At 38.4% G+C, this 22416-nt stretch overlaps 1 protein-coding gene across 10 annotated transcripts in view; it reads right to left on the bottom strand.

Moving 5' to 3' along the window:
• Nucleotides 1-22416, bottom strand: part of LOC124606955 (liprin-beta-1) — a 931859-nt gene that overhangs the window by 22763 nt on the left and 886680 nt on the right. The gene's annotated exons all lie outside the window — the stretch shown is intronic.

Here is a 22416-nt window from a genome sequence, read left to right on the forward strand (position 1 = left end):
GAAACCTTGGTGTTTGTACAAAAGATAATGCCTAATTTCATGTCCAAGCATGTATTACAGCATTTGCTAATTAGCAAATATAACATTTCATTCTCATATGACGAATGTATGGCATGGTTATAGCAGAATTTGCAGGAGTAAAAATAACAATTATTTAACAGGTAATTACAAATAAATCACACCAATTAATCATTAGTTTCTGTTACACCAAACCTCCCAAAAGGATGCAAAGTTATCACAAAAAAAATAACAGTGAAGACATCATACCTACTTCTTTATTTTAAAGCTCAGGGTATCAAAGACAAGACAAATTACTGTCATGAGACAAATTACTACCACATTTCCTGTAATCTATAAATAAATTATCCCAAGACTTTCTTAAATTTATACAGACCAATATTCACAATTTACCTTTTTGAAGGATTGCCTGATTACATATAATACATCAATTTTTTTGTGATAATTTTTTTATATCCACAGTAATTTGTATACAACGCTGTTTTCTTAACTTCTATTTCCCTTATGTTAGATATTAATTATAGGCAAAATCTTTTCTCAACAAAGGATGATAATTGATAAATTTTTTACCATGCTTATCATAAGATACAAGGACATCCTGCAACTGCAGCAGTAATAACAACATAGTAATGAATCAGCACCTCCAGTTGCAATACATTTCATTGATTACTAGGGTCAATAGGTTTCCATGAATTAATGTACTTTTAAAAAGTATCTGCAAAATTACTGTTTCTTGAGAATTATTGTATCTATAGTGTATAATAATAATGTAGAATTAGTACATTTTGCATCTTCTACTTGTATGTTTGTAGCCTTTGTATACTTCAGAAATAACTATTCTCTTCCAACAATCATGATAAGCACACTCACTGAAGATAAAACATTTTACGGCACTCTTATGCAAACAACTTATCACTAGTTGAAAATTCTAAACTGTTTTGGCAATAAAGGGTCATTCACCATGACCTGCTGTTCAGTTCTTATAAATTATAATAACTACACCACAGTACAAGGAAGAAGAAAGAAATTAAAGCAAGATGTTAAAGATGAAAAGAAGAGTAAGGAATGAAAAGGAAACAGCTGTCTGCTGGACTACCCACTTGTGTATTACGCAATGCATATATTATTGCTGTTCAGCAGAACAATTAGAGAGTGAAAAATACTGAAAATATGAATGAAGTCATGCAACAGTGACATCATCTACTTTCATTTCCTGCTTATGTATTATATGCATAATACTATAATGAATCATAAAATGGCATTTTTTAATAAAAGATACTGTGACTCTCAAGTCCTTTTTAACTGAAGTAGGCCATCTTGCTTTTAAGTTGTTGTTGTTGTTGTTATCATCATCATCATCACTATTATTATTATTATTATTATTATTATTATTACTATATTATGTGGCTAGTCTGCATGCACTGCACTTCTGACTCTGTTGAGGAACTTCTTAACAGCTGATGGATTGCCTCTGTAGAAATACAGTCTATTACTTCTGAACACAAGACGCCAGAGTGCTTCATAGTACTGAGTGGTAGTGCATGTGGGGATGCCACTATGTCATCCAAAAAATCTCCCACCAATCACAATACAGTTAGGGCTAAGCAGTCTAGTTCCACCATTACACTGTAATGGTTGGTCTCCGACAGAAAGACCCTGATATAAAATAATAATAATAATAATAAAAACAGAGACAACACAAATTATGTGACAATATTATTGGCACTGCTTGCATCTCAACGTACAGTGGTACATTGTTGTAACAGATCGAGGTCAGTTCTGTGCAAAATACTCCATGTAGAAATGTTACAATAACAACCAGTTTGTAAAGCCAAAACCAAGCTGGACTTCAAGACAGAAAGGTGAGTCAGACTTGGATCAAATCTATTCTTCAAAATAATGATTACTTGTCTGATCCACAGTTCAATCTGTTTACAATTTATAGAAGTTTTCCACACTTGTTTAGGCAAATGCCAAGTTGGTTCCATATCTCTCTGCCATCAACTGTTAAAAATGAAAACATACAGCATTTCTGAATGGGGAAACAAGCAGCAGAAGAATAGTTTCTACTTATCAATAGCAAGAACTAGAACTGTGATTCAGATTCCATGAGTATCAGTAATGATGAGCTGTTAGTAACAGATAGACAGAAAGCTTAACTCTAAATATCAGGGTGCAAATAAACTAAATGATACACAGCATAAGACAGATAAATAAAGGATGTTTGCGAGGGGATAGGTGGTGGAAATTTGGAGATACATGCTGCATTAATACATATAAAAAAAATCACATACTAGGAAAAAAAAAGATAACATGCACTAATGATACAGAGGAGATAATAATATAGAATGAAAGTGGAAAACGAGACTTAAGGAAGTATATCATAAGAATGGAGTAAACAAGGGAAAGGAATTAGTGAAAATTGAGATCTAGTCAATTTGGGAAAGTTGTTGGAAGCACTGTTATTGAAGACAGTCCAAATGGTGAAAGTAATGAAGTAGTACAATGGTCCCTAACAGCTAAGTTTCATGGCATGCTTGGAAATAGACCACTGGGTCAGTGTAAAGGGTCACCCTTGAGTTGGTTGTGGATTAGAACAGTCATGTGAATGTAAAGCAATTGGCAAAACATGAAAGTAAGTTGTTGGTAAATTTATTGATTGCTACTACAGGCTGTCCTCAAATTGATTATGCACATTTTACCAGGGGTGGGCTGGAGGTACGTGTCACGGTATTATGAATACAGAAGATCAATCAGGCTATTCATAGGGTAAGAATTGGGTTGGTAAGGCTTTCATCAATCCAAAAGTTGGTTTTATTAGGCATGGCCCTATAGAATTGGTATGCTGCTGCCTTCTTTTGACCTTTGAATTAACTTACCTAGTCAGCCAGGGGGATCAACAATTCAATGTGGACTCCAAACCACAGCTTAGCTTAGCATTTTTCATGTTAACAAACATTGCCAGTAATAAAAGAATTGATAAATGAAAGACAAAAACACTGATGCGACCAGGGATTGAAACCGAGATCTTTGGATTTGTAATCTAGCAGCTAATATGAATGTTAGTATTATTCAAAGTAAAAGCTACAGAGTAAGGGAGTATATCATACATTTAAGAGCTATGGCAAAAAGTTGGGGTTATGTGAAGGGATTTTTAGTAGTGTGAATCTAATTACATGGTATGGCTGAAAGAAGTCATAACCTTGGCTTCCTATCTGATTCTAGTCTAGTCCATACAATATTGAACTTTTGAGGAAACATTTGGGTTTATTCTGTTCAAATGATCATGAATGGCTACAGATATTAAGCTGCACACAAGCTCATAGTGCACTTAAAAGCATTCCCATTGCTGATACACAAATGGTGAACAAGTAGCATAGTTTAAATACTGTCTTTTGCAACTGTGAGGCCAGGTTCACACAGTGGGGCCAATGTTGGTGCCAACAGTGTTGGTCCAATGTATGGATTAATGAAATGGCATTGGAACCAACACTGGCCACAGTATTGGTGCTGCCCTGTTGCTTGTCTGTCTTTCGACCAAACATCAAAGAGCATTGGGCCAATTACCAATACGCCGACCACACACTGGCACCAAAGTTGTTTGCTACGGTTTTCGCTTTTCAGTTGTACTTCCTGATGAGATATCTGAAAACACACTGTTTCAGGAGCAGTGCAGTAACATGAAAGTTCTTGAGTTTTTGGAACTTTTACCAGAAAGAAATACATTTGTGGAGTCCTACTATGAGGACGTGCAAAAATCGCAAGTCACCTCAGATGCATGGCAACCAAATACACAACTGCTGAATCTCTTTTCAGAATCATACCGGTTCAGGGTATAAAAAACATGAACTTATCCAAGAAAAGATTTGATTATTGGTGTATATGTTTACAATATGTTCTGTAACTGTGGTGTGTTTTGTGTACACTGATGTATTTGTTTACTTTTCAATAAAGCTTGTTTCATCCAAGTTCTTGCCATATCCCTTACGCCTTAAGATGTTCCGAGAATTTTGTGATAATGGAGAATACTCACTATGACTTCCATTAGGCGTTAATATTTCCGAAAGGTCAGGAGCATAAAGTAGTTAGTTTTTGCTGTGACTGAAATTTAGTTACTGGATGGAATATATGGTGAATTATGTATTTTTTTCTATGAATATAATAAAGTAAGTGATTCGGTTTTTAAAACAGTTGCAATAGATGTTCCTCTAATAACTGTTTTTGTTGATGTCTAGAAATTTGAATGAAATATGTTTTCACATTAGAAAATATGGATTATGGACAGAAAGGCCTGTAACTTCGTATGAGCAGATAGTTATTTGTTAAATTATAACTTCAAATTATAGTATGAGCCTTTAGTACGCAAAGTAAAAAATGCAAATTACTCTACGAAATACAATATAGGTATTCTTTTGTACATGAGTACTGTTGTCATTTTGCAAAGTTTTGATCTATATAATGAACAGATGATAAATTAATTCAAGAGAAAGCTAGTTTAGCTAGGTAGTGTCTTAAGCATTAATTTCAATCACCCATAAACTACATTGTATATGCAACTGGCTGGTTGGGTTTTAATCACCCATAAACTACATTGTATATTCAACTGGCTGGTTGGGTTAGGTCATAATCTATCTGATCTATGAGTCAGAATTTCCATATACAATTCACATAACACAGAGTTTATTCGAATTCGAATAGAACTTTAATCATATGCTTTATACTACTTCTATAAACTTTTTTGGAATGTTTTTATCTTAATGCTGTTCTCTGAAACTTGTGAGCTGCACATATCCCCAACTGATTTTGGAATTTTTCTGCTTTGAAGATATCTTATGTATAGCAAACGATGTATTAAACCACGTGAAGACTGATCCTAAACTGAATTTTCCAAACCATGTCATTTTATTCTGAATGTCGTGCACAACAGATTGTCTGACAATGACACTGGAGTATTTGTATGTATGTGTTATAGTCATTGCCCACACCATTTTCTTTTTCATATTTTCATTTTTTGTTTTCCAATGATGGAACATAATCATTCTTGTTCAGAACCACAAATTCACCAGCCATAATCTGTTTGTTACACACGCTTATGTTGACTCTACATGAATTCAACTGAACGTTGGCTCCAACGTATGGATGCTGTGTCTTAACTACCGGTCACTTCAGCACCAACGTTGTCACCAATGTGTGGAAGCAGAATAATAAAGTAACCGAAGATGGTATAGAACCAATATTGCTGGTATAAATGCTACTGCAGAAATGACACCTGACAACATAAAATAGTGAAGACAGAGCACGCCTGTACCCTTTGCTCTATGTGACAGAATTTTTATGCTGACATGTTAGTAACTACCTACTGAATAAATATATTGATGCTTGTTAGTGGACCTGATGGTAAAAGGGAACTGGAGATGGCCATTAGATACCTGAAGCTCACAAGAGGCATGAGATTAGAAGAAAGGCTACATAAATTTGATACAAGGATCTGAGCACTGATATAGTAAATCTCGGGTGGGCAATGGACAGTCTACGACCGGTTTCAATCCGGCATTATGCTCCACCTGTGACATATTTTCAAAAATTTTCATATTAACATTAGTAAATAATTCTTGTCTATTGTGAACATATTAGAACGCTCCAACTGTTAAAACTGAGGGAAATTTATAATGAAGTGCATCACTCTCCATGGCAACAGAAGATCACTTAAAAGTCTCTATCTTCCACAAAACTCAAGGGAAAAATCACAAATTCACTTACAATTTAGATCACTGAAGTGTCTCTCAACATATCAAAAATTTGTTCTTAACTTTAATTAGGGAAAGAATTATAGTAGTTTTTTTTTTTGAAACAGACTAAATTTCCCTGTTCATAAATAGCTTCAAACATATCACATCATATCTCAAAAGCACTGCTCTCACAGCTACACATTTTTCATTGATTAGTAAAATATCCCTCCCATGAACCATGGACATTGCTGTTGGTAGGGAGGCTTGCGAGCTTCAGCGATGCAGATAGCCATACTGTAGGTGCAACCACAACAAAGGGTTTCCGTTGAGAAGCCAGACAGACATGTGGTTCATGAAGAGGGGCAAGCAGTCTTTTCAGTGGTTGCAGGGGTAACAGGCTGGATGATTGACTAATCTGGCTTTGTAACATTAACCGAAACGGCCTTGCTGTGCTGGAACTGCAAACGGCTGAAAGCAAGGGGAAACTACAGCCGAAATTTTTCCCAAAGGCATGCAGCTTCACTGTATGGTTAAATGATGAAGGCGTCCTCTTGGGTAAAATATTCTGGAGGTAAAATAGTCCTCCATCTGGATCTCCAGGTGGGGACTACTCAGGAGGACATCGTTATCAGGAGAAAGAAAACTGGTGTTTTACAGATTGGAGCGTTGAATGTCAGATCCCTTAATCGTGTAGGTAGGTTGTTGTTGTAGTGGTCTTCAGTCCTGAGACTGGTTTGATGCAGCTCTCCATGCTACTCTATCCTGTGCAAGCTTCTTCACCCCCTGTACTTACTGCAACCTACATCCTTCTGAATCTGCTTAGTGTATTCATCTCTTGGTCTCCCTCTACGATTTTTACCCTCCACGCTGCCCTCCAATGCTAAATTTATGATCCCTTGATGCCTCAGAACATGTCCTACCAACCAGTCCCTCCTTCTTGTCAAGTTGTGCCACAAACTCCTCCCCAATTCTATTCAATGCCTCCTCATTAGTTATGTGATCTACCCATCTAATCTTCAGCATTCTTCTGTAGCACCACATTTCGAAAGCTTCTATTCTCTTCTTGTCCAAACTATTTATCATCAGGTTAAAGTTAAATATAGTGGGAATTAGTGAAGTTTGGTGGCAGGAAGAACAAGACTTCTGGTCAGGTGAATACTGGGTTATAAATACAGAATCAAATTCGGGTAATACAGGAGTAGGATTAATAATAAATAAAAAAGATAGGAGTGTGGGTAAGCGTAGTGAATGCATTATTGTAGCCAAGATAGACATTAAGCCCAAGCCTACCACAGTAGTACAAGTATATATGCCAACTAGCTCTGCCAGTAATGAACACATTGAAGAAATGTATTATGAGATAAAATAAAATATTCAGATAGTGAAGGGAGATGAAAATTTAATGGTTATGGGGGACTGGAATTCAACAGTATGAAAAGGAAGAGAAGGAAAAGTAGTAGGTGAATATTGAATGGGGTAGTAATGAAAGAGTAAGCCGCCTGGTAGAATTTTGCACAGAGAATAACTTAATCATAGCTAACACTTGGTTTAAGAATCATGAAAGAAGGTTGTATATGTGGAAGAAGCTTGGAGATGCTGGAAGGTTTCAGATAGATTATACAATGGTAAGACAGAGACTTAGGAAGCAGGTTTTAAATCGTAAAAAATTTCCGGGGGCAGATGTGGACACTGACCACAATCTATTGGTTATGAACTGTAGACTAAAGCTGAATAAACTGCAAAAAGGTGGGAATTTAAGGAGATGGGACCAGGATAAACTGAAAGAACCACAGGTTATATAGAGTTTCAGAGAGAGCATTAAGGAACAATTGACAGGAACAAGAGAAATAAATATAGAAGAAGAAGAATGGTTAGCTTTGAGAGATGAAATAGTGAAGGCAGCAGAGGATCAAGTAGGTAAAAAGACGAGGCCAGTAGTAATCCTTGGGTAACAAAAGAGACACTGCATTTAATTGACGAAAGGAAAAAAACATAAAAATGCAGTAAATGAAGCAGGCAGAAAGGCATACAATCCCCCGACAGAAAGTGCAAAATGGCTAAACGGGGATGGCTGGAGGACAATTGTATGGATGAGGAGGCATATATCACTAGCAGTAACATAGATACTGCCTACAGGAAAATTAATGAGACCTTTGGAGAAGAGAGAACAACCTGTATGTATACCAAGAACTCAGATAGAAAACCAGTTCCAAGCCAAGAAGCGAAAGCAGAAACGTGGAAGGAGTTTCCAGAGGGTCTATACAAGGGCGATGTACTTGAGGTCATTATTACGGAAATGGAAGAGGATGTAGATGAAGATGAAATTGGAGATATGATACTGCGTGAAGAATTTGACACAGTAATGAAAGACCCTGGGAGTATCCAGAATGAGATTTTCACTCTGCAGCGGAGTGTGCGCTGATATGAAACTTCCTGGCAGATTAAAACTGTGTGCCCGATGGAGACTCGAACTTGGGACGTTTGCCTTTCGCGGGCAAGTGCTCTACCATCTGAGCTACCGAAGCACGACTCACGCCCGGTACTCACAGCTTTACTTCTGCCAGTATCTCGTCTCCTACCTTCCAAACTTAAAACCTCCCGAGTTCGAGTCTCGGTCGGGCACACAGTTTTAATCTGCCAGGAAGTTTCTTATCAGCGCACGCTCCGCTGCAGAGTGAAAATCTCATTCTGGAAACATCCCCCAGGCTGTGGCTAAGCCACGTCTCAGCAGTATCCTTTCTTTCAGGAGTGCTAGTTCTGCAAGGTTCGCAGGAGAGCTTCTGTAACGTTTGGAAGGTAGGAGACAAGATACTGGCAGAAGTAAAGCTGTGAGTACTGGGCGTGAGTCGTGCTTCGGTAGCTCAGATGGTAGAGCACTTGCCTGCGAAAGGCAAAGGTCCCAAGTTCGAGTCTCGGTCGGGCACACAGTTTTAATCTGCCAGGAAGTTTCATATTAGCACACACTCCGCTGCAGAGTGAAAATCTCATTCTGGAAACATCCTCCAGGCTGTGGCTAAGCCATGTCTCCGCAGTATCCTTTCTTTCAGGAGTGCTAGTTCTGCAAGGTTCGCAGGAGAGCTTCTGTAAAGTTTGGAAGGTAGGAGACGAGATACTGGCAGAAGTAAGGCTGTGAGTACTGGGAGTGAGTCGTGCTTCGGTAGCTCAGATGGTAGAGCACATGCCTGCGAAAGGCAAACGTCCTGAGTTGGAGTCTTGGTCGGGCACACAGTTTTAATCTGCCAGGAAGTTTCATATCAGTGCACACTCCGCTGCAGAGTGAAAATCTCATTCTGGAAACATCCCCCAGGCTGTGGCTAAGCCATGTCTCCGCAGTATCCTTTCTTTCAGGAGTGCTAGTTCTGCAAGGTTCGCTGGAGAGCTTCTGTAAAGTTTGGAAGGTAGGCGACGAGATAATGGCAGAAGTAAAGCTGTGAGTACCGGGCGTGAGTCGTGCTTCGGTAGCTCAGATGGTAGAGCACTTGCCCGCAAAAGGCAAAGGTCCCGAGTTCGAGTCTTGGTCGGGCACACAGTTTTTATTTGCCAGGAAGTTTCATATCAGCACACACTCCGCTGCAGAGTGAAAATCTAATTCTGGAAACATCCCCCAGGCTGTGGCTAAGCCATGTCTCCACAGTATCCTTTCTTTCAGGAGTGCTAAAGTGCGCGTCATATATCTTGGCGGCCGAGTTTAGGTTCGTTCTGCGCATCTGACGTCACAAAACACAGTCAGCCAATGAACAGAGAACGACGTTGCCAGATCTCGACTGCAGTGCAGAGCACGGACGAGAGTGTTCAGTTTTAGAAACGTTCAATTATAAAGAAAGTAATAGAACAAAAGCAATGTCTTGATAGCAGACTTTCTTTTATAGAAAGTTTGGAAAAAGCATTCTTTATACCAATTGCTTCATATTCTATTAATTAATTAAACCAAACAAGCAATAAGACTCCTAATTCAGGCGATAGCAAGGAAAGGTGTTTGCTTCAATTTCATGAACTGCTTTTTCGCAATAAAGAACAGCGGTAATTGTTTATTTCCTATTGTACTTCGACGAAGCGTGAGTAATTCATAGTCATACCAACAGTGTTTATAAGTAGTTCCGTGAGGTGATACAGTTCTTATGGAGTTCCACTGCTTGATGAGCTGAGGTAGCGGAACGGTCAAGGTTTTGGGCTGCCAAGTGAAAGGTTATGAGTTCAAACCTTGTGCGGTGCTTCACATTTTCTTCATTTAAAAACAATATTGGAGTGCCTTACTTCACGAATTTTATTCGTTTGAATAAAATTTCTAGTCCTTTGCCTCTTCATTGACTTTTTCGCTGCTGCAGACACATGCTCCCCGCATTCCGCGCTGTGCGCGATTTTGTCATCACTGCACTTCTCGTCTGTGCAGACACATGGTGTTCCCACTGCTATGACACACTTATAATTCCATTTCACAAAAACTATTTGGCCAAAAAATTTCATTTTTACACGTCTTCTTGACTGATACCTTCCCCCCATAAATTACTTAATTTTGTTTTGATGTGCAGCATTAAATGTAGTAAACCATTGCACGAAATTTTGGAGAGTTTGCAGAGGTAAAAGTCCATAGCGTATACTTTCCGTATGGTCGATTTTAGTTGCCACAATGTTGAGAATGAAATGTGGACAAGATACCTAAATTTCATATAATATTTACTGTATAACAATATCTCATTTAATTTAAGTACCACATAGGTGTCGTATGTAATATTGAGAAATATTCAGTCTTTCGCGACTGTAATAAAAGTTTTATTTACACAGGGCGCGTTTGGCTTTATTTTAAAGCACTTCCATCGGTGAAAGGTATGGCACATACACAATGGTATTCATGTTCTATTTCTTGTTTTTATTCCACAGTCGCAGTTTTACCAATGGTATTGAAATATATCCCTCTTCTGCAACTGTAATAAGCGACTTATTTAGACCAGACGCGTTTCTCTCTTTTGAAGCATCATAAGAGAACTGTATTTTGTGTCCTCCATTGCCAAGTCACCTTTCGTAGTTTTGTGCTGCGGTAGCACAATATTCAATGTTTGTGTTGGCTCATCAGTGTTTTAGCAAATAAATGCTGTTTGTGTGTGCCACACACAAAAATTATATTTGACATAGCACAGAGCACTTCACTGATAGACGGCATATTCAAGTCCTAATGAAGTCCACAGTTTTGTTTAATGTATTTTGTCTACTTCGTTTTGATTGATTAAAGTGCTTTAAAATAAAGCCAAACGTGCCCAGTGTAAGTAAAACTTTTGTTACAGTCGCAAAAGGTGGAATATTTCTCAATATTACATACGACACTTATATGGTACTTAAATTAAATGAAATATATAGGTATCTTGTCCACATTTCATTCTCAACATTGTGGCAACTAAAATCGACCATCCGGAAAGTATACTCTATGGACTTTACCTCTGCAAACTCTTCAAAATTTCGTGCAATGGTTTACTATATTTAATGCTGCATAATAACTGCGTTGAACATCGAAACAAAATTAAGTCATTTATGGGGGGAAGGTATCAGTCAAGAAGATAGGTAAAAATCTAATTTTTGAGCCAAATAGTTTTTGTGGAATCGAATGATAAAGAGTGTCAAAGCAGTCGGAACACAATGTGTCTGCACAGGCGAGCAGTGCAGTGACAAAATCGCCCACAGCGCGGAATGCAGGCAGCATGTCTTTGTAGCAGCGAAAGGGTTAATGCGGCCGTGGTGGCTTTACTTCATGAACTGTGCGCTCCCCCCTAAACGTAAGCTTGCGAACTATGCTATACTATGGCGCTGCTTCTCTTGGCGCGTGCGTCGCGTGCAACTGGCAACGCAGCAATCTCCTGCGTCTAGGCGGGCATGCGCGAGCCGCCAAGATAAAAGAATTGAACTATAGTTCTGCAAGCTTCGCAGGAGAGCTTCTGTAAAGTTTGGAAGGTAGGTGACGAGATACTGGCAGAAGTAAAGCTGTGAGTACCGGGCGTGAGTCGTGCTTCGGTAGCTCAGATGGTAGAGCACTTGCCCGCGAAAGGCGAAGGTCCCGCGTTCGAGTCTCGGTCGGGCACACAGTTTTAATCTGCCATGAAGTTTCACCCTGGGAGTAGACAACATTCCATTAGAACTACCGATAGCCTTGGGAGAGACAGCCCTAACAAAACTCTTAGAATCTGGTGAGCAAGATGGATGAGACATGTGAAATACCCTCAGACTTCAAGAAAAATATAATAATTGCAATCCTAAAGAAAGCAGATGTTGACAGGTGTGAAAATTACTGAACTATCAGTTTAATAAGTCACAGCTGCAAAATACTAATATGATTACTTTACTGATAAATGGAAAAACTGATAGAAACCGACCTTGGGGAGTATCAGTTTGGATTGCATACAATAGTTGGAACACGTGAGGCAATACTGACCCTACGAATTATCTTTGAACATAGAATAAGGAAAGGCAAACCTACATTTCTATCATTTGCGTACTTAGAGAATGCTTTTGACAATGTTGACTGGAATACTCTCTTTCAAATTTTGAAGGTGGCAGGGGTAAAATACAGAAAGCAAAAGGCTACTTACAATTTGTACAGAAACCAGATGGCAGATATAAGAGTCGAGTGGTATGAAAGGGAAGCAGTGGTTGGGAAGGGAGTAAGACTGGGTTGTAGCCTATCCTCGTTATTCAATCTGTATATTGAGCAAGCAGTGAAGGAAACAAAAGAAATATTTGGAGTAGGAATTAAAATCCATGGACAAGAAATAAAGACTTGGAGGTTCACCGATGACATTGTAATTCTGTTGGAGAGAGCAAAGACCCTGGAAGAGCGGCTGAACAGAATGGACAGTGCCTTGAAAGGAGGATATAAGATGAACATCAACAAAAGCAAAAGAAGGATAATGGAATGTAGTCAAATTAGATCAGGTGATGCTGAGAGAATTAGATTAGGAAATGAGACAAAGTAGTAAATGAATTTTGCTCTCTGGGAAGCAAAATAACTGATGATGGTCGAAGTAGAGAGGATATAAAATGTAGATTGGCAATGGAAAGGAAAGCGTTTCTGAAGAAGAGAAATTTGTTAACATCGAGTATAGATTTAAGTGTCAGCAAGTGCTTTCTGAAAGTATTAGTATGGAGTGTAGCGATGTATGGAAGTGAAACATGGACGATAAGTAGTTTAGACAAGAAGAGAACAGAAGCTTTCGGAATGTGGTGCTAGAGATGAATGTTGAAGACTAGAGGGATAGATCACTTAACTAATGAGAAGGTACCCAACAGAATTGGGGAGAAGAGGAATTTGTGGCACAACTTGAGTAGAAGAAGTGATCAGTTGGTAGGACACGTTCTGAGGCATCAAGTGATCACCAATTTAGTATTGAAAGGGCAGCATGGAGGGTAAAGGGAGACCAAGAGATGAATACACTAAGCAGATTCAGAAGGACGTAGGTTGCAGTTGTTGCTTGGAGATGAAGTTCGCACAGGTATTGAGAGCTGCATCAAACCAGTCTCTGGGCTGAAGACCACCACCACCACAGCAACAACAACAACAACAACAACGTAGAAAAATATCTCACTCAACAGTGGATCTTTTAAAATTTTTGTACTGCATTGCGCTTCTTATAAATACGCTTCTGAAAATGTTTTTTTTATGCAATTGTGTCAGTATTTAACTCACAACAAGAATGAAGTTTAGAGTCTATATCTCCTACAAAAATAATGTAAAAATTCTGAAATTTACATATAGTATCGCTCTCAGTGATATCTATAAGCATGTCAAAAATCTTAATTTTAATTAGGCTCTCTGTTACATTGAATATTAAAACAAGAGAAATATTCACACCCGGAGAAGTTTCCTTCTTTATCATTGCATATCTCGGAAACTATTTCACATATGAAATAAAATCTTGGTGTCAGCACAAAATGAAACATATTTAAAACACAGTCTAGCTTACCACAAGGAGTGACGGGAGATGGCTGAACAGTATCCCATAGTCTCACAGCAGGAAAGACAAACTGATTGAAATAAAGTCGCAAATTTACACAAGATTTAATAGAAGTAAGGTGTTCATTAAAGTACATTATACACCACACACTAATAACACAGTTGGAAGACACTGCTCAATTCAGAGTCAGGGACAGAGTCTGTGGAACTATCGGTGTCGCTGATCGTAATAACAGTCAAGTCTTCGATACACTGTTGTAACATACCTTCAGTTGTTCCATGCTTCCTGTATCACTCCCTTCACATAATCCACTACCTTTCGCCAGTCTTGTGGTTTCACTTTTTCAACTGCCTCCTTCAAAAGCTATCAACTTCAACCAATGTAAAGTTTCTATTTTCTGCGGCAATTTGATAATAAACTGAACCCAAGTATGTTTTATTGCATAGAGGGGGCAATTTGAGGAAGGAATTATAATAATTCTTCCCTGGTCAAGTTACTGTCAAATTGTATCTCAAGTTTCTCTAACCAGGGAACAACGTCATTTTCCTTCACTGCCTGTGTGAAAGTTTCCTATGAGTGTGCAATCTTGGTCTGCCCCATAAGGTATGTAAAGCTGAAAGTCACCCAAATCTCTCACTCCAACGGCTCAATAAGGACTAGCTGGCACAATGCCTTAGGCAGTGCAGAAGAAGTGCCAGGCTCCCTATTGGTTTATTAGTGGTAAGAGCCACGCAACATGCTACCTGTCAAGTTACAACCAGTTTAAATAAGCCAATTGCTTTTATAGGTGTTTATTTTTCCATAATGACATTTCCAAATGCCTGGGCATCCCATCTTCAGATATTTATATTTATTTTTGGGTCGAGAACACTGCTTCTTTACAAATGGCATTGCAGAAAAACACAAAAAACTAGACTTGGTTTCACAATGCAAGCATATAAGGCCCTAAAAATGATGACAAGGTAAAGGTGCATTTAAAAAATGCCCATATTCTGCTGGTACACAAATTAAATTGGATGTACTCTCTGGGGAAGGTAATAAAGTACTGATGACTAGGAAAGACAGAACAACTCGAGGAACTTAAAAAAATGGGATTTCTTTTGTCATGACTCATCATGAAACATTTCAGCCAGTTTTTCTGCTAACTTCTGCTTTCAGATCTAAATTGGTTATAAATTTCAGAATTTAACTGTACATTACTAAGACACTGGACATCATTGTGCGCAGTAAAATTGCTGCATAACTGGTGCAACACACATAAACTGCCTTCAAGTTGTACACCACTGTCACATAATGTAAGTTTTTGGGGGAAGTTCATAGCAACCAGCCTCACATTTTTGGAAAGGATTCACATTATAGAGATTTTTGAGTACATCTTTCTACAGTGCATTGCTGAGCTACTTACTTCCAGTTTAAAGTATAGCATATTTTGTGTTCGCACGGTTTGCGATTTATGTGAGCTGAGTAAAAATTGTAAATGTGTTGCTATAGCTCAATCACTACTGGTTTCTTTTAGAGTGAAAAAACTAGCACCTCCATCACCATAGGAGCCATGCCTGATAACAGCGCAACAGCAACCACCGGTGGGTTTCTTTACCACAGGTTCACAAGCCTGATAAGGGCATCTTTACACAGGATGTCAAGCCTGATTATATATTTCTTTTAAGTGGCAGAGGACAAAGCTAAAAGAGGTCTCTTTTAGGATCCTAAGCTTATGTTTACCTTCAGACACTTGAATTTTTTACAGGTTTCATTAACATAAACTTCTGACCAGACGGTATCTCTGTTGGTGCTGGAATAACTGCAATAATGAGCTGTTACAAAACACAGGACATGTCACCACTTGATGGGAAAAACAGTGAATTTTCTGGGCCCTGTGGGTACGTAAAGGTTACTGAAGCATCCTTCCGCTCAGCGGAAGTGTCACAGATATTTCTAATCCACCTCTTTTTCATAAATGCATGCAGCATATTGTCCTGGCTGGTGTTCCACTGTTAATAATCTCCTTCACTACCGTCACTAATTTTGTCCAGAAAAGATAATGAGCATTTTGAAAATCTGTTGACCTGAATTGCTGTTTTATCCCCGAGTTCAAATCTCGGTCTGGCATATAGTTTTAATCTGCTAGGAAGTGTCACATTAGCACACACTCCATTGCAGAGTGAAAAATTCATTCTGCCTTTTTAAAACTGAAGTTTTAAATTCCTATGTATTTCAGACAAACTCTAGTTCTGTTTCTTTCAGCTATGGAGTAAAACCTTACATAATTTTCGGAGACATGGCGTAAATGACTTTCTTCTATCAAATTCTAATGATAATGTGTCAGAAAGTGAATCAGGGCCCACATTACAATTTCCGCTTACAACTCTCCTTCTTTGCATCCAGTTTTGTTATTGACACCATTCATGCTCGTACATATCATCTTCCATGTATCTACCAAATTTACATTCTCCCAATGTGTCTTGGCAAGTAAATTTTCAATTCCCTAGTACCATTACAGTCTTGCTAAGGAGAAACATTGTCTGTGGAGTGTTGATAAACAATGGAATTCTTGACTTTGTAAATAGGATACTAACTGACAGGTGGTTAGTGCAATAAATATGTTGTGGTTTTTGTGAAACTTTTCTTAAATTATTTGTCTCTAAAACAGACCTCCCAATAACAGGATTCATGTGGTCATAAATTTGTGCTTATGTTTCACCTGCACACACAAGAGAATGGTACAGTTTCTCTGATACAGTTCCTATTCATTGGTTTCACTTATCTATTTGTTAAAAAACAAAGAGCCTCACACTGGTTTCACTTATCTATTTGTTAAATAACAAAGAGCCTCACACTTACATATGGTATTTTATGTTATATAACATGAGAACATTAGTTTATAAACTACCAGAAACAAACTCAATAATAATTTTTCTGTGAGAGATAAATAGGTTTATTTATTTATAACAATGACAGTAGGTTTGAAGCTTCACTGTTAAAGGTATAAACTATGAAAACAACAATCTTTTAACAAGAAGCATTTTTCCAATCACCATGTTTTTAGTGTGACACAAAATTTGAACAACCTTACCTGCAACACCAATGTGAATGTACTCCCAGAAGAATGAATACCATCTTCTTGGTACCAGGATCTATGCTGACATTTGTAAATGAAAGTACTCCTGAACCATCTGAAAAAACTAACTAACGACCACTTACAACTGTTTGTCTATTGATCACCACTGTCAATTACAAGTAAGCTGGATGAAGGAACACTATGCCCAGAAAACAGAAAATACCAGCAACTGAAGAACACGAAAGAAGGCTTGAAAAAAAAACTGGACTTGAAATAATATAAAACTTCTCCATTAATTTCAAGACAGCACAGACGTTAGACAGAAAGAATTCTTTTGAGTGGAATAAACTTTTGCTTAGACGGAAATGCAAATGATCACCTACAGCGTTAACTATCCGAGGCCACACAGAACTTTCTTTGCTGAGAAATTATGTTAAAAATGTTAGCTATCAGGCAGATTATAAATCTGAAATCACTCAACCCAGGAATGGCCACTGGACCTGACAGGATACCAATTCAATTCTACATCAAGTATATGAAAGAACTTACTCCTCTTTTAATAGCAGTGTACCACAGGTTACTGGAGGAATAAAGTGTTCCTCCTGATTTAAAAAAAAAAAAAAAAAAAAGGCACAGGTCACTGCCATTTTCGAGAAGGGTCATTGAACAGACACACACAACTGTAGGCCTATATCTCTGATGTCAGCCTGTAAAAGAATTTTGAAACAGTTTTATGCTTGTGTATTATGACATTTCTGGAGATCAAAAATTCCATCTGTGGCAACCAACGTGGGTTTCAAAAACGGCTACCCAGCTCACTTTGCTCATTCACGACACCTACAAAGTAGTAGGTACAGCCGTACAGATAGATGCAGTGTTTCTCAACTTCCAGAAGGCATTCACTACATTATGTACTGCCAACTAATCAACAAAATACGAGTGTCCAGAATATTAAACTGCAATGAAGAGTTCCTAGCAAATGTAACACAGCATGTCATTCTGAATGGACAGAAATCTTCAGATGTAAAAGTAACTTCAGGTGTACCACAATTGAGTGTTACATCACCATTACTTTTTACAATGTATATTCCCCCCCCCCCCCAATGAAACAATGGACCTTGCCGTTGGTGGTGAGGCTTGCGTGCCTCAGTGATACAGATGGCCGTACCGTAGGTGCAACCACAACGGAGGGGTATCTGTTGAGAGGCCAGACAAACGTCTGGTTCCTGAAGAGGGGCGGCAGCCTTTTCAGTAGTTGCAGGGGCAACAGTCTGGATAATTGACTGATCTGGCCTTGTAACACTAACCAAAACGGCCTTGCTGTGCTGGTACTATGAACGGCTGAAAGCAAGGGGAAACTACAGCTGTAATTTTTCCCGAGGGAATGCAGCTTTACTGTATGGTTAAATGATGATGACATCCTCTTGCGTAAAATATCCCATTCAGATCTCCGGATGGGGACTAATCAAGAGGATGTGGTTATCAGGAGAAAGAAAACTGGCGTTCTACGGATTGGAGCGCGGAATGTCAGATCCCTTAATCGGGCAGGTAGGTTAGAAAGCTTAAAAAGGGAAATGGATAGGTTAAAGTTAGATATAGTGGGAATTAGTGAAGTTCGGTAGCAGGAGAAACAAGACTTTTGGTCAGGTGATTACAGGGTTATAAATACAAAATCAAATAGGGGTAATGCAGGAGTAGGTTTAATAATGAATAAAAAAAATAGGAGTGCAGGTAAGCTACTACAAACAGAATAGTGAATGCATTATTGTGGCCAAGATAGACACGAAGCCCACACCTACAACAATATTACAAGTTTATATGCCAACTAGCTCTGCAGATGAAGAAGAAATTGATTAAATGTATGGTGAGATAAAAGAAATTATTCAGATAGTGAAGAGAGATGAAAATTTAATAGTCATGGTGACTGGAATTCGAGAGTAGGAAAAGGGAAAGAAGGAAACATAGTAGGTGAATATGGATTGGGGGTAAGAAATGAAAGAGAAAGCCGTCTGGTAGAATTTTGCACAGAGCATAACTTAATCATAGTTAACACTTGGTTCAAGAATCATAAAAGAAGGTTGTATACATGGAAGAATCCTGGATATACTAGAGGGTATCAGATAGATTATATAATGGTAAGACAGAGATTTAGGAATCAGGTTTTAAATTGTAAGACATTTCCAGGGGCAGATGTGGACTCTGACCACAATCTATTGGTTATGAACTGTAGATTAAAACTTAAGAAACGGCAAAAAGGTGGGAATTTGAGGAGATGGGACCTGGATAAACTGGCTAAACCAGAGGGTGTACAGAGTTTCAGGGTGAGCATAAGGGAACAACTGACAGAAATGGGGGAAAGAAATACAGTAGAAGAAGAATGGGTAGCTCTGAGGGATGAAGTAGTGAAGGCAGCAGAGGATCAAGTAGGTAAAAAGACAAGGGCTAGTAGAAATCCTTGGGTAACAGAAGAAATATTGAATTTAATTGATGAAAGGAGAAAATATAAAAATGCAGTAAATGAAGCAGGCAAACAGGAATACAAACCTCTCAAAAATGAGATCGACAGGAAGTGCAAAATGGCTAAGCAGGGATGGCTAGAGGACAAATGAAAGGATGTAGAGGCTTATCTCACTAGGGTGTAAGATAGATACTGCCTACAGAAAAATTTAAAGAGACCTTTGGAGAAAAGAGAACCACTTGTACGAATATCAAGAGCTCAGATGGAAACCCAGTTCTAAGCAAAGAAGGGAAAGCAGAAAGGTGGAAGGAGTATATAGGGGGTCTATACAAAGGCGATGTACTCGAGAACAATATTATTGAAATGGAAGAATATGTAGATGAAGATGAAATGGGAGATATGATACTGCGTTAAAGAGTTTGACAGAGCACTGAAGGACCAGAGCGAAACAAGGTCCCGGGAGTAGACAACATTCCATTTGAACTACTGACGGCCTTGGGAGAGCCAGTCCTGACAAAACTCTACCTTCTGGTGAGCAAGATGTACGAGACAGGCAAAATACCCTCAGACTTCAAGAAGTATATAATAATTCCAATCCCAAAGAAAGCAGGTGTTGACAGATGTGAAAATTACCGAACTATCAGTTTAATAAGTCACAGCTGCAAAATACTAACGCGAATTCTTTACAGACGAATGGAAAAACACGTAGAAGCCGACCTCGGAGAAGATCGGTTTGGATTCCGTAGAAATATTGGAACATGTGAGGCAATACTGAACATACGACTTATCTTAGAAGAAAGATTAAGGAAAGGCAAACCTACGTTTCTAGCATTTGTAGACACAGAGAAAGCTTTTGACAATGTTGACTGGAATACTGTCTTTCAAATTCTAAAGGTGGCAGGGGTAAAATACAGGGAGCAAAAGGCTATTTACAATTTGTACAGAAACCAGATGGCAGTTGTAAGGGTGGAGGGGCAAAGAAGGGAAGCAGTGATTGGGAAGGGAGTGAGACAGGGTTGTAGCCTCGCCCCGATGTTATTCAATCTCTATATTGAGCAAGCAGTAAAGGAAACAAAAGAAAAATTCCGAGTAGGTATTAAAATGCATGGAGTAGAAATAAAAACTTTGAGGTTTGCCGATGACATTGTAATTCTGTCCGAGACAGCAAAGGACTTGGAAGAGCAGCTGAACGGAATGGACAGTGTCTTGAAATGAGGATATAAGATGAACATCAACAAAAGCAAAACGAGGATAATAGAATGTAGTCGAATTAAATTGGGTGATGCTGAGGGGAATTAGACTAGGAAATAGACACTTAAAGTAGTACAGGAGTTTTGCTATTTGGGGAGCAAAATAACTGATGATGGTCGAAGTAGAGAGGATATAAAATGTAGACTGGCAATGGCAAGGAAAGCGTTTCTGAAGAAGAGAAATTTGTTAACATCGAGTATAGATTTAAGTGTCAGGCAGTCGTTTCTGAAAGTATTTGTATGGAGTGTAGCCATGTATGGAAGCGAAACATGGATGATAACTAGTTTGGACAAGAAGAGAATAGAAGCTTTCGAAATGTGGTGCTACAGAAGAATGCTGAAGATTAGATGGGTAGATCACATAACTAATGAGGAGGTATTGTATAGAATTGGGGAGAAGAGTTTGTAGCACAACTTGACAAGAAGAAGGAACCGGTTGGTAGGACATGTTCTGAGGCATCAAGGGATGACCAATTTAGCATTGGAGGGCAGCGTGGAGGGTAAAAATCGTAGAGGGAGACCAAGAGATGAATACACTAAACAGATTCAGAAGGATGTAGGTTGCAGTAGGTACTGGGAGATGAAGAAGCTTGCACATGATAGAGTAGCATGGAGAGCTGCATCAAACCAGTCTCAGGACTGAAGACCACAACAACAACAACAACAACAACATATAAATGACCTAATGTATAATGCCTGAAGTCTCATGAGGCTTTTCACAGATGGTGCTGCTGTATAGAGAGAAGTTGCAATGCCACAAGATTGAAATGAAATGAGACATGCATAGAATCAATGCTTGGTGAAGGGAGTGGCAAGTGACTCTCAACATAAACAAATGTAATGTATCCCGTATTCATTGACAGATTCATTACTGTATAACAACACAACTGCGTATCTTTCACTGGAAACTGTTACTTCCATAAAATACCTAGGATCTTAAGTGGAAAGACCACATACAATAATTGCAGGTAACGCAAATGCCAGACTTACATTCACTGGAAGAATGCTTAGGAAATGTATTCCATCAGCAATGGAGATAGCTTACAGAACATTCATTTGACCAATACTTGAATACTGCTTGGATCTGTACCAGACAGGACTGATGGAGGAGATAGAAATGAATCAAAGAATAGCAGCATGTTTTATTACAGCAAGCATGAAAATGTCATGGATATGCTCAGCAAACTCCAGTGCCAAGCACTGCAAGAGAGGTGTACTGCATCACAGTGTAGTTTACTGTTAAAAGTTCCGTGTGTGTGTGTGTGTGTGTGTGTGTGTGTGTTCCTGGAAGAGTCAAACAATATATTGCTTCTTCCTACATGTATCTTGTGAAACTACCGTGAAGATTAAATCACAGAGATTCAGCCCCTCATGAAGGTTTACCAGCAATCTTTCTTCCCAGAGCAGGGGAAAGTGAAACTGGTACACAAAGTACTCTCCACCACAGATCATGAGGTTGTTTATGGAGTATAGATGAAGATTTATATATAAAAGAATTGGGTAAATTATAAAGTACCATCAATTACCCATAAAATTACATCCTTCTCAAAAGTGGAATACTGAACAGTACAGCCCTAAAGAGAAATCAATTTTTATAAAATTAAACAATGGAATTCAGTCTTTATTTAGCCAACAAACAGTATGATCCTACTTCAGATTGAAATAAATCTATGTTTTGTAATTCTTACAAGTTCACAAAGAGAGTAATTATACTGAGTGGACTACCTGGAATATGATTATACTCACTTGAAAAGAGAGCAAGGAAAGGTCTGCAGTTTTTAGACAGGTCTTCAAATAATCTGAGACAGATACTTAATTCTCATCATGAACAGTATGAGTAAGTAGGAAACTGAACTGACAACATTTTCACCATCAATTGTAATTATCATTTATTTTCCACTAAAAGCCAGTTTTGGTTATTATATCATTTTCAAGAGTTAGCTACAAAGAACAGGCCATAGTTACA

The sequence above is a fragment of the Schistocerca americana genome, chromosome 3, assembly GCF_021461395.2.
Source record: "Schistocerca americana isolate TAMUIC-IGC-003095 chromosome 3, iqSchAmer2.1, whole genome shotgun sequence".
NCBI lineage: Eukaryota > Metazoa > Arthropoda > Insecta > Orthoptera > Acrididae > Schistocerca > Schistocerca americana.